Source organism: Pseudophryne corroboree, chromosome 8 (assembly GCF_028390025.1).
Source record: "Pseudophryne corroboree isolate aPseCor3 chromosome 8, aPseCor3.hap2, whole genome shotgun sequence".
NCBI lineage: Eukaryota > Metazoa > Chordata > Amphibia > Anura > Myobatrachidae > Pseudophryne > Pseudophryne corroboree.
The window spans coordinates 436,673,088-436,686,993 of record NC_086451.1 but is presented as its reverse complement, the minus strand read 5'-3'; the positions used below and the strand labels follow the sequence as shown (position 1 = coordinate 436,686,993).

Genomic DNA, 13,906 nt, shown 5'->3' with positions numbered 1-13,906 from the left:
TCTCGCAAATTCTCCCCTGCTGAATTAAATTACACCATTGGAGACAAAGAACTGTTGGCAATAAAATCTGCCTTAGAAGAATGGAGATATCTTTTGGAAGGGGCTAAACACCTAATTACGATTTTCACGGATCACAAGAATTTACTGTATCTTAAGACGGCCCAGTGCTTGAATCCCCGTCAAGCAAGATGGGCGCTCTTTTTTGCTCGATTTTCGTTTGTCATTAAGTACCGGGCTGGAACTCTCAACACCAAGGCGGATGCCCTATCCCGTTCCTTAATGGCTTCGGATGAGGAGAATTCTGTTGAAAAGGCGTTGATCCTCAGTCCTGTCTCTATTTCTGCGGCTCCCACTGCGTTGGGTCCTCCTCCTGGAAGAATGTCTGTGCCAGCTAAATTTCGACCAAGATTGTTGCAGTGGGCTCACATTTCCAAGTTTTCTGGCCATCTGGGAGTTCAAAAGATGTGGGAATTTCTACGAAGATCTTACTGGTGGGACACTATGAAGAGGGACGTTCAAGAATATGTCAATTCGTGTCCTCAATGTGCTCAGCACAAAATTCTTTGTCTACCTCCTGCGGGGTTGTTGCACCCATTGTCCATTCCTAAGAGGCCTTGGACTCATATCTCTATGGATTTTGTTACTGAACTGCCTCTCTCTAAGGGTCATAACACCGTCTGGGTGATTATCGACCGATTCTCTAAGATGGCACATTTTGTTCCGTTGACCGGATTACCATCAGCTTCTAAGTTGGCTTTGTTATTCATTCGGGAACACTTCCGTCTGCACGGGTTACCTCTGGAAATAGTCTCGGATCGAGGGGTACAGTTTACGGCAAGATTCTGGAGAGCCCTCTGCACGGCTCTACAAATAAAACTCAAGTTTTCATCTGCTTACCATCCACAGACCAATGGGCAAACTGAACGCGTCAATCAAGATCTAGAGACTTTTCTCCGTGTTTATCTCTCCCCCTCACAAGACAATTGGGTGGAGTTGTTGCCTTGGGCCGAGTTTGCCCATAATCATCTATATCACTCCTCGACTGGTGAGTCTCCATTTTTCATTAATTACGGATTTCATCCCCAAGTTCCGGAATTACCCATTTGTCCTCCAGAAGAAGTTCCTGCTACAGCCTCTACCCTCCGGCATTTTAGTAAAATCTGGAGTCGAGTCCATGCCAATCTCAAGAGAGTTTCCGCTCGCTATAAGTTCTTTTCGGATAGGAAGCGACGGGCAGCTCCTCAATACAAGGTTGGTGACAGGGTATGGCTCTCTACCCGCAATCTTCGTTTAAAGGTGCCCACTATGAAGTTCGCTCCAAGGTTCATTGGTCCTTATCCCGTGTTACAAGTTTTGAATCCGGTTGCCTGCAAATTGGGATTGCCTTCCCATCTCCGGATACCAAATTCCTTCCATGTCTCTCTTCTTCGCCCTCTTGTTTTGAACCGGTTTCATTCCAAGTCCCCAAGGCCAACCTCTGCAGAGGCTGAAGAGGGTACGGACTTTGAGATCAAAGCTATTCTTGATTCTCGCTATCTTCACAAGAATCTGCAGTATTTGGTGGAATGGAAAAGTTTTGGCCCCGAGGAAAGGAGCTGGGTCAAAGCTACTGAGGTTACGGCTCACCGACTGGTGCGGATATTCCATTCCAGACATCCAACAAAACCTGGAAAGTGTCCAGGGGCCACTCCTGGAGGAGGGGGTACTGTCACACACCAGAGGTGGCGTTCGCCACGCTTACCCCTGCGTGTCTGCTGGTCGGTGTTGCGGCCTCTGCCTTCGGTGGGCCGCGGGCTCCGGCGTCTGGCTGACGCGGCTCCTGGCGGTTCTCCGGGGCATGGGCGCCGCCATGACACCCGGCTTCACGTGGACGGGGGGCGGGTGACGTCATCAGACTGCTCCGCCAATCCAGCGGTGGCGGGGAATTCAAAGTCAGACGCCGGACGGAGCCTCAGTGCCTGAGTATCGTCTTTCCCTGACGTAGATGCCAGCGCTCTTGTTCCCGGCAAGGATCTCTGCAGTTGTACTCCAGTGTCCCCAGCATTTCCAGTCTGCCAGTCCGCTGCACCGGTTCCAGTGTACTCAGCGGCCGGTATATCCCTCTGTGATCCAGACACCAGTGCTCCTAGGAATCAGCGTGGCTGCGGGTCTAAATCACCGTTCTCAAGTTCTACAATTAACAGCGTCTCAGTCACCGTTCTCAAGTTCTACAACTTAACAGCGTCTAAAACCCCTGCACTTCAGTTCCTCACATCTTCAGCGTTTCAGTCACCGTTCTTAAGTTCTACAACTTAACAGCGTCTAAAACCCCTGCACTTCAGTTCCTCACATCTTCAGCGTCTCAGTCAACGTTCTCAAGTTCTGCAACTTAACAGCGTCAAAAACCCCTGCACTTCAGTTCCTCACATCATCAGCGTCTCAGTCACCGTTCTCAAGTTCTACAACTTAACAGCGTCTAAAACCCCTGCACTTCAGTTCCTCACATCATCAGCGTCTCAGTCACCGTTCTCAAGTTCTACAACTTAACAGCGTCTAAAACCCCTGCACTTCAGTTCCTCACATCATCAGCGTCTCAGTCACCGTTCTCAAGTTCTACAAATTAAACAGCATCTAAAACCCCTGCACTTCTGTTCCTCACATCATCAGCATCTCTGTCACCGCTTACAAGTTCTTTTTCCATCTGTGCCTTTATCATCATTCATAAGTTATCAGTGACTTTTAAATATCACCCACAGTTTCTCCAGTTACCAGTATCTCAAATCCTGCTCATAAAACCCTTCAGTGGGTCTGGACATTTACCCCTTTTGTCATTTGCCTTTAAGTTGTTTTCCCTACAATAAAACTCATCAATATTTCATCTAACTCCATTGTCAGCGTCCTGTATGAGGAAATCCTATATTAGGCCTCCCCTTTTCCGGCTCAGTTGTGGTTCCTCTTCCCAACCATCGGAAGAGCCCCCGAGTTCACAACATCCTCAGTCTAGGCCAGTGACATGGACTGCTGTTGCCGCAGTGAAAGCCCATTCTACCAAGAAGGTGGGCTCATCTTGGGCGGCTGCCCGAGGAGTCTCGGCGCTTCAACTTTGCCGAGCAGCTACGTGGTTGGGTTCAAACACTTTTGCTAAGTTCTACAAGTTTGATACCCTGGCTGATGAGGACCTCATGTTTGCTCAATCGGTGCTGCAGAGTCGTCCGCACTCTCCCGCTCGGTCTGGAGCTTTGGTATAGACCCCATGGTCCTTTTGGAGTCCCCAGCATCCTCTAGGAAGTAAGAGAAAATAGGATTTTAATACCTACCGGTAAATCCTTTTCTCCTAGTCCGTAGAGGATGCTGGACGCCCGTCCCAGTGCGGACTGTTATTTGCAGTTGTATTGATAATCATTGTTTTCTGTTACACGATGGTTGTGTATCGGTTATATTCAGCTTGTTGCTGTTTTTAGTTCATACTGTTAAGTGGTATTGCTTGAAAGCCATGTTGTACGGTGTGTTGTGGTGTGAGCTGGTGTATTTCTCACCCTTGGTTAACAAAAATCCTTTTCCTCGAAATGTCCGTCTCCCTGGGCACAGTTCCTATAACTGAGGTCTGGAGGAGGGGCATAGAGGGAGGAGCCAGTTCACACCCATTCAAAGTCTTATAGTGTGCCCATGTCTCCTGCGGATCCCGTCTATACCCCATGGTCCTTTTGGAGTCCCCAGCATCCTCTATGGACTATGAGAAAAGGATTTACCGGTAGGTATTAAAATCCTATTTTCTTCTCAGCACCCTTGCAGAGAAACCACCTGTTTCCAATTGTTGTATTTTTGATTCCGAAGAGAATCACCAACATATGTACAGTAATTAGACAGTGACCATATGGCATATCACATTACAGTACCTTGGTACTGTCGGTATAAGTACCTATTACTTATTTACCTGACAAATCCTGTGCGGAAATCCCCCCTTAAACCCTACTGCACTAATAAACTATGCTGCATGAGTGTTGTATGTTTTATCATGTGCCTGGATGTACTTTACTATCTTTAACTCTCACAAAGTTATTTATATGTATTACTTTATGCATACCTGCCATCTGTCCTGATTTAGAACATCTCCATTCTAGGAGACGGTCCTGACAGTCAGGACTTTTGCACAGGCTTCTAGGACTGCCTTGCTGTCTATACCCAGATTGGGGTGCTTTGGCATTAGGGGGCAGATGTATTAACCTGGAGAAGGGATTAAGAAGTGGTAAAGCAGTGATAAGTGCAAGGTGATAACGCACCAGCCAATCACTACGGATTTGAAAAATGACAGTTAGGAGCTGATTGGCTGGTGCGTTATCACCTTCCACTTATCACTGCTGTATCACTTCACCAGGCTTAATACATCTGCCCCTAGGTGAGAGTAGTTGGAGAATGGCCCAGTACCAGGGGTGGATTGGGATGGAAAACCAGCCTGGGAAATGTATGGAAGCAGCCCTAATGGGGGTGCAGTCTGATGAGGGGGTGGGGTCTGTTGAGGGAGGGGGGGGCGTAATCAATGGGGGTGCCGTCTGATGAGGGGGTGGGGTCTGTTGATGGGGGCGTAATCCCTCCTCATACGGCCTTGATTGTAAGCAAATGCAGTCTTCCTTGCGTATTTTGCTGCAGACTAGTGGCGGATTGGGAACTAAAAGTGGCCCTGTAAAATTTTGTAGAATTGGCCTGACATGGGCAGCGCAAGAGGTATAACATACCGTGTAGCCACGGCAGCATCACTGGATGGCAGAGTTACTGTACTGCAGAGATGGAATAACAGAATGAATGGGGACAATGCAGTGTACTGAGTGCAGTGGGCTGCCTGTCATGTGGAGGGTGGGGTCACATGACAACACACAAAACAGGCCCCACATACACGTCAGCCTACCGGGAATCTTCCTAATGGGCCCTATGGCCAATCCGCTCCTGCCCAGTACATTATATATGCTAGACAGGGCCCTGGGGTTTTTGGCATGCCCAAAGTGATGAGACCTAGCCACGCCAACAGTGCTCAGCGCCCCTATGTCCACACTTTAAGTCAGAGGTTCCCACACGTGGTCCTCAAGGCACCCTAACTGCCCAGGTTTTAAGTATAGCCATGGCTCAGCACAGATGGTTAAATCATATTGACTGGGGTACTAATTAAGTCACCTGTGGCCAAGCATGGAAATACTTAAAACCTGGACTGTTAGGGTGCCTCAAGGACCACATTTGGGAACTTCAGCTTTAAGTATTGGGAGGTATGATATGTGGGAAATTTCCTGAAAACTAGTAACAGGAAAAGCTAAGTTGAAGGTAGCTAGTGCTACCAATCATATTTTAGCTATCATTTATAGAATGTGGTTTAGAAAGTGAAAGCAAGTATCTAATTGGCCGCTAAAGGCAACAAAACTCTTCCAGGGTACTTGCTATCATAAATGTGCACAGATGTATTTAATTTACCCCAGGTCATTCATGGAAAATTTGTTGAGGGTGGTTGGGTGAAAACTTAATGTTTAATTCAAATGTGGGCCATGTTCTGTTGCAATAGCTTTGGAAAGCTAGCACAACACACAAAATGCCCCCGAGTTCTCCCAGATATCACCCTTAATAGACCTACAGGGGGTTCTGTAAGTGCGGAATATGCGCGCACTAGACCGGCATTGCCTGTAACTGAATTGCCCTCTTAGAGTAAAAAGAGTGACAAGGACATATGTTGGTGCAGAGGTTCTCAAACGTGGTCCACAAGGCACTTCAACGAACCAGGTTTTAAGTTTATCTATGCTTGGCCACAGGTGACTTAATTAATGCCTCAATTCGATTTAACCATCTGTGCTAAACCATGGCTATACCTAAAACCTGGACCATTGGGGAGCCTTGAGTACTGTGTTTGAGAACCTCTGTGTTAGTGCACAGGTTCTCAAACTCAGTCCTCAGGATCCCACACAGTGCATGTTTTCCAGGTCTCCTCACAGAATCTCAAGTAAAATAGTGAGCTCCACCTGTGGATCGTTTAAAATATGTCAGTGAGCAATGACTACACCTGTGCACCTGCTGGGTGACCTGGAAAATGTGACCTAGCTATTTGTGCTCCTGAGGACCGAGTTTGAGAACTACGGCGTTAGTGCATATGGACCAAATTAGAACAGAAATCTGCTCACGTGTTTCACACTTTGTAAGTTCTTCCTGCAAACTAGAGCAGACTTGCTGGGTAATGGGGGAGTTAATAAGGGGAGCCGCACCCTGACCACAGCCTGGAAAGCTTATAAGGATAATTAGCCCAATTCTTCCACTGCGGATCTGCTTATGGTGGTAGGTTTTCCGTGCATGCCTTTTATTATATCTCTGGGTTAGAGACAGACGCATGAGGTTTCTTATTAGTAGAGGCATCTTTATATGTGTTTATAGACCGCAGCAAGCGTGTGGGCAGACTGTCACACACAGCTGATTGTGATACATGGCTGCAAACACCACAACAGTGTAATAATGAATGCTCTTCTAAACCTAGGTTCCAAATAAACACTTCACTGAATAGTTTGGTTGCCATTTTATTTATTATTATAAGCAATCAGCTGCTCTGTATCATTTTATAGTATGCAAATGATGTTACTTTAATGCTGATTGGTTGCCATGCTCAACTTCTTCACTGGTGCACTTCTATAGGTGCCGGCTCTGTGGGTGTTTGGGCACCCTGATACTTGTGCTGCCATAATCCAAGTCTAGGCATGCCATTTCTCAGTCACATGGGGCAGAAGGGTATTGGAGCGCTCCCAATAATGTTTGATAAGTGTGCACTAAGCTTAATTTTGACCAGGATGCTGCACGCCCTCTATTACCCATGTGTTTTAGAGATGCTTAACGAAAAACCTTGAAGGGGGGGGGGGATTGATCAAGCTTGGTGAATGGTCAAGTACTAACCTGTTATTTTACAGACTTTGGGCCTATGTTACCAACATCAGACACCTGTGTATTTACTTTTTTTGACAATTTATTAACAAGCATACATCAAGCGCATTACACTTTTGTATATATATTTTTTTCTGTTGTTTGGGGGAGCCAGCAATCCCTCAGTACTTGCAGCTGATGTATAGCTAATTTTAAATTTAATATAAATATTTGCGCCAGGAGTTGGGGTGGTTAAACACTCTAAATCAATCTATGTTACCAACATCGCCACCAGGGGTGCAGCCTCACCTACCATGATGTGGTAAGGCCTTGATGTTCGTTAGCCACAATTCCCTCCATGCACTTTGAGGCAATTGTTACGTGGCCTGTATCTTGTGAATAAGAGGGCAGGTACATATGGCCTGTATCCTGTGTATTAGGACAAAGCTGATGCTATCTATCCTTAATCCTTTGTATTAGCTGAATTTGAGTGGTACATGACCTGGGGTTGCACTCAAAATACAGACAGATCTGTATTAGGATAGGAGGATAAAGAGGGTGCAATCTTGGCCTGTATACTCCGTATTAGGTGGAGGGTACTATGTAGGTGGCCTGTATACTCCGTATTAGGTGAAGGGTACTATGTACGTGTCCTGCATCCTCTGTATTAGGTGGAGAGTGCTACGTGGCCTGTATACTCCGTATTAGGTGGAGGGTACTATGTAGGTGGCCTGCATCCTCTGTATTAGGTGGAGAGTGCTACGTGGCCTGTATACTCTGTATTAGGAGGAGGGTGCTATGTAGGTGTCCTGCATCCTCTGTATTAGGTGGAGAGTGCTGCGTGGCCTGCATCCTCTGTATTAGGTGAAGGGTACTATGTAGGTGGCCTGCATCCTCTGTATTAGGTGGAGGGTACTATGTAGGTGGCCTGCATCCTCTGTATTAGGTGAAGGGTACTATGTAGGTGGCCTGCATCCTCTGTATTAGGTGGAGGGTACTATGTAGGTGGCCTGCATTCTCTGTATTAGGTGGAGGGTACTATGTAGGTGGCCTGCATTCTCTGTATTAGGTGGAGGGTACTATGTAGGTGGCCTGCATCCTCTGTATTAGGTGGAGGGTACTATGTAGGTGGCCTGCATCCTCTGTATTAGGTGGAGGGTACTATGTAGGTGGCCTGCATCCTCTGTATTAGGTGGAGGGTACTATGTAGGTGGCCTGCATCCTCTGTATTAGGTGGAGGGTACTATGTAGGTGGCCTGCATCCTCTGTATTAGGTGGAGGGTACTATGTAGGTGGCCTGCATCCTCTGTATTAGGTGGAGGGTACTATGTAGGTGGCCTGCATCCTCTGTATTAGGTGGAGAGTGCTACGTGGCCTGTATACTCTGTATTAGGAGGAGGGTGCTATGTAGGTGTCCTGCATCCTCTGTATTAGGTGGAGAGTGCTGCGTGGCCTGCATCCTCTGTATTAGGTGGAGGGTACTATGTAGGTGGCCTGCATCCTCTGTATTAGGTGGAGGGTACTATGTAGGTGGCCTGCATCCTCTGTATTAGGTGGAGGGTACTATGTAGGTGGCCTGCATCCTCTGTATTAGGTGGAGGGTACTATGTAGGTGGCCTGCATCCTCTGTATTAGGTGGAGGGTACTATGTAGGTGGCCTGCATCCTCTGTATTAGGTGGAGGGTACTATGTAGGTGGCCTGCATCCTCTGTATTAGGTGGAGGGTACTATGTAGGTGGCCTGCATCCTCTGTATTAGGTGGAGGGTACTATGTAGGTGGCCTGCATCCTCTGTATTAGGTGGAGGGTACTATGTAGGTGGCCTGCATCCTCTGTATTAGGTGGAGGGTACTATGTAGGTGGCCTGCATCCTCTGTATTAGGTGGAGGGTACTATGTAGGTGGCCTGCATCCTCTGTATTAGGTGGAGGGTACTATGTAGGTGGCCTGCATCCTCTGTATTAGGTGGAGGGTACTATGTAGGTGGCTGGCATCCTCTGTATTAGGTGGAGGAGAGTGGTACATGCCATTCTGTGCATTATGAAGAAGTTTCCGATGTTCCAGTGGGAAGTGACTGGTACATGGCTGCGGCAGCATCCTGTGTATATGGAAGGGCAGCATCCTGTGTATATGGAAGGGCAGCATCCTGTGTATATGGAAAGTGATGTCTGTGTGCTGGTACACGTCCTCTCCATCCTGTGTATAAGGAGGGTGGTTTGTGTTGGTACACATTCTGTGTATAAGAAGGATGATGTCTGTGTGCTGGTACACGTCCTCTGTATTCTGTGTATAAGGAGGGTGGTGTGTGTGTGTGCTGGTACACGTCCTTTGTATCCTGTGTATATGGAGGATGAGGTCTGTGTGCTGGTACATGTCCTCTGTATTCTGTGTATAAGGAGGGTGGTGTGTGTCTGTCTGTCTGTCTGTGTGCTGGTACACGTCCTCTGTATCCTGTGTATATGGAGGGTGGTGTGTGTGTTGGTACACGTCCTCTGTATCCTGTGTATATGGAGGATGATGTCTGTGTCCTGGTATACGTTCTCTCCATACTGTGTATAAGGAGGATTATGTCTGTGTGCTGGTACACGTCCTCTCCATCCTGTGTATAAGGAGGATGATGTCTGTGTGCTGGTACACGTCCTCTGTATTCTGTGTATAAGGAGGGTGGTGTGTGTGTGTCTGTCTGTGTGCTGGTACACGTCCTCTGTATCCTGTGTATATGGAGGGTGGTGTGTGTGTTGGTACACGTCCTCTGTATCCTGTGTATATGGAGGATGATGTCTGTGTCCTGGTATACGTTCTCTCCATACTGTGTATAAGGAGGATTATGTCTGTGTGCTGGTACACGTCCTCTCCATCCTGTGTATAAGGAGGATGATGTCTGTGTGCTGGTACACGTCCTCTGTATTCTGTGTATAAGGAGGGTGGTGTGTGTGTGTCTGTCTGTGTGCTGGTACACGTCCTCTGTATCCTGTGTATATGGAGGGTGGTGTGTGTGTTGGTACACGTCCTCTGTATCCTGTGTATATGGAGGATGATGTCTGTGTCCTGGTATACGTTCTCTCCATCCTGTGTATATGGAGGATGATGTCTGTGTGCTGGTACACGTCCTGTGTATAAGGAGGATGATGTCTGTGTGTTGGTACACGTCCTCTGTATCCTGTGTATAAGGAGGATGATGTCTGTGTGTTGGTACACGTCCTCTGTGTCCTGTGTATAAGGAGGATGATGTCTGTGTGTTGGTATACGTCCTGTGTATAAGGAGGATTATGTCTGTGTGTTGGTACACGTCCTCTGTATCCTGTGTATAAGGAGGATGATGTCTGTGTGTTGGTATACGTCCTGTGTATAAAGGAGGATGATGTATGTGTGCTGGTACACGTCCTGTGTATAAAGGAGGATGATGTATGTGTGCTGGTACACGTCCTGTGTATATGGAGGATGATGTCTGTGTGTTGGTACACGTCCTGTGTATAAGGAGGATGATGTCTGTGTGTTGGTACACGTCCTGTGTATAAGGAGGATGATGTATGTGTGCTGGTACATGTCCTGTGTATAAGGAGGATTATGTATGTGTGCTGGTACACGTCCTGTGTATATGGAGGATGATGTCTGTGTGCTGGTACACGTCCTGTGTATAAGGAGGATGATGTATGTGTGCTGGTACATGTCCTGTGTATAAGGAGGATGATGTATGTGTGCTGGTACATATCCTGTGTATAAGGAGGATTATGTATGTGTGCTGGTATACGTCCTGTGTATATGGAGGATGATGTCTGTGTGTTGGTACACGTCCTCTGTATCCTGTGTATAAGGAGGATGATGTCTGTGTGTTGGTACACGTCCTGTGTATAAGGAGGATGATGTCTGTGTGCTGGTACATATCCTGTGTATAAGGAGGATGATGTCTGTGTGCTGGTACACGTCCTCTGTATTCTGTGTATAAGGAGGGTGGTGTGTGTGTGTCTGTCTGTGTGCTGGTACACGTCCTCTGTATCCTGTGTATATGGAGGGTGGTGTGTGTGTTGGTACACGTCCTCTGTATCCTGTGTATATGGAGGATGATGTCTGTGTCCTGGTATACGTTCTCTCCATACTGTGTATAAGGAGGATTATGTCTGTGTGCTGGTACACGTCCTCTCCATCCTGTGTATAAGGAGGATGATGTCTGTGTGCTGGTACACGTCCTCTGTATTCTGTGTATAAGGAGGGTGGTGTGTGTGTGTCTGTCTGTGTGCTGGTACACGTCCTCTGTATCCTGTGTATATGGAGGGTGGTGTGTGTGTTGGTACACGTCCTCTGTATCCTGTGTATATGGAGGATGATGTCTGTGTCCTGGTATACGTTCTCTCCATCCTGTGTATATGGAGGATGATGTCTGTGTGCTGGTACACGTCCTGTGTATAAGGAGGATGATGTCTGTGTGTTGGTACACGTCCTCTGTATCCTGTGTATAAGGAGGATGATGTCTGTGTGTTGGTACACGTCCTCTGTGTCCTGTGTATAAGGAGGATGATGTCTGTGTGTTGGTATACGTCCTGTGTATAAGGAGGATTATGTCTGTGTGTTGGTACACGTCCTCTGTATCCTGTGTATAAGGAGGATGATGTCTGTGTGTTGGTATACGTCCTGTGTATAAAGGAGGATGATGTATGTGTGCTGGTACACGTCCTGTGTATATGGAGGATGATGTCTGTGTGTTGGTACACGTCCTGTGTATAAGGAGGATGATGTCTGTGTGTTGGTACACGTCCTGTGTATAAGGAGGATGATGTATGTGTGCTGGTACATGTCCTGTGTATAAGGAGGATTATGTATGTGTGCTGGTACACGTCCTGTGTATATGGAGGATGATGTCTGTGTGCTGGTACACGTCCTGTGTATAAGGAGGATGATGTATGTGTGCTGGTACATGTCCTGTGTATAAGGAGGATGATGTATGTGTGCTGGTACATATCCTGTGTATAAGGAGGATTATGTATGTGTGCTGGTATACGTCCTGTGTATATGGAGGATGATGTCTGTGTGTTGGTACACGTCCTGTGTATAAGGAGGATGATGTCTGTGTGCTGGTACATATCCTGTGTATAAGGAGGATGATGTCTGTGTGCTGGTACATATCCTGTGTATAAGGAGGATGATGTCTGTGTGCTGGTACACGTCCTGTGTATATGGAGGATGATGTCTGTGTGTTGGTACACGTCCTGTGTATAAGGAGGATGATGTCTGTGTGTTGGTACACGTCCTGTGTATAAGGAGGATGATGTATGTGTGCTGGTACATGTCCTGTGTATAAGGAGGATTATGTATGTGTGCTGGTACACGTCCTGTGTATAAGGAGGATGATGTCTGTGTGTTGGTACACGTCCTCTGTATCCTGTGTATATGGAGGATGATGTCTGTGTGTTGGTACACGTCCTGTGTATAAGGAGGATGATGTCTGTGTGCTGGTACATGTCCTGTGTATAAGGAGGATGATGTCTGTGTACTGGTACACGTCCTGTTTATAAGGAGGATGATGTCTGTGTGCTGGTACACGTCCTGTGTATAAGGAGGATGATGTCTGTGTGTTGGTACACGTCCTGTGTATATGGAGGATGATGTCTGTGTGTTGGTACATGTCCTGTGTATAAGGAGGATGATGTCTGTGTGCTGGTACATGTCCTGTGTATAAGGAGGATGATGTCTGTGTGTTGGTACACGTCCTGTGTATATGGAGGATGATGTCTGTGTGTTGGTACATGTCCTGTGTATAAGGAGGATGATGTCTGTGTGTTGGTACACGTCCTGTGTATAAGGAGGATGATGTCTGTGTGCTGGTACATGTCCTGTGTATAAGGAGGATGATGTCTGTGTGTTGGTACACGTCCTGTGTATATGGAGGATGATGTCTGTGTGTTGGTACACGTCCTGTGTATATGGAGGATGATGTCTGTGTGTTGGTACACGTCCTGTGTATAAGGAGGATGATGTCTGTGTACTGGTACACGTCCTGTTTATAAGGAGGATTATGTATGTGTGCTGGTACACGTCCTGTGTATATGGAGGATGATGTCTGTGTGTTGGTACACGTCCTGTGTATAAGGAGGATGATGTCTGTGTACTGGTACACGTCCTGTTTATAAGGAGGATGATGTCTGTGTGCTGGTACATATCCTGTGTATAAGGAGGATGATGTCTGTGTGCTGGTACACGTCCTGTGTATATGGAGGATGATGTCTGTGTGTTGGTACACGTCCTGTGTATATGGAGGATGATGTCTGTGTGCTGGTACACGTCCTGTTTATAAGGAGGATGATGTCTGTGTGTTGGTACACGTCCTGTGTATATGGAGGATGATGTCTGTGTGTTGGTACACGTCCTGTGTATATGGAGGATGATGTCTGTGTGTTGGTACACGTCCTGTGTATATGGAGGATGATGTCTGTGTGTTGGTACACGTCCTGTGTATATGGAGGATGATGTCTGTGTGTTGGTACACGTCCTGTGTATATGGAGGATGATGTCTGTGTGCTCGTAAACGTCCTGTGTATAAGGAGGATGATGTCTGTGTGCTGGTACATGTCCTGTGTATAAGGAGGATGATGTCTGTGTGCTGGTACATGTCCTGTGTATAAGGAGGATGATGTCTGTGTGCTGGTACATATCCTGTGTATAAGGAGGATTATGTATGTGTGCTGGTACATATCCTGTGTATAAGGAGGATGATGTCTGTGTGCTGGTACATATCCTGTGTATAAGGAGGATTATGTATGTGTGCTGGTACATATCCTGTGTATAAGGAGGATTATGTATGTGTGCTGGTACACGTCCTGTGTATATGGAGGATGATGTCTGTGTGTTGGTACACGTCCTGTGTATATGGAGGATGATGTCTGTGTGCTGGTACACGTCCTGTGTATATGGAGGATGATGTCTGTGTGTTGGTACACGTCCTGTGTATAAGGAGGATTATGTATGTGTGCTGGTACACGTCCTGTGTATAAGGAGGATTATGTATGTGTGCTGGTACACGTCCTGTGTATATGGAGGATGATGTATGTGTGCTGG

General features: G+C 46.9%; 1 protein-coding gene across 3 annotated transcripts in view; it reads left to right on the top strand.

Annotated features, from left to right (window-relative positions):
• The first annotated feature begins 6,069 nt into the window (after positions 1-6,069).
• DDAH2 (DDAH family member 2, ADMA-independent) overlaps positions 6,070-13,906 on the top strand; it is a 33,697-nt gene continuing 25,860 nt past the window's right edge. The window contains exon 1 of one of the 3 annotated variants that reach the window (XM_063938059.1): positions 6,070-6,148. The gene's annotated coding sequence lies outside the window, so the exon portion shown is untranslated. Of the gene's footprint in view, positions 6,149-6,188; positions 6,286-7,098; positions 7,181-13,906 lie in introns of those variants that run through there. The other 2 variants (XM_063938058.1, XM_063938060.1) reach the window with 2 other exon arrangements.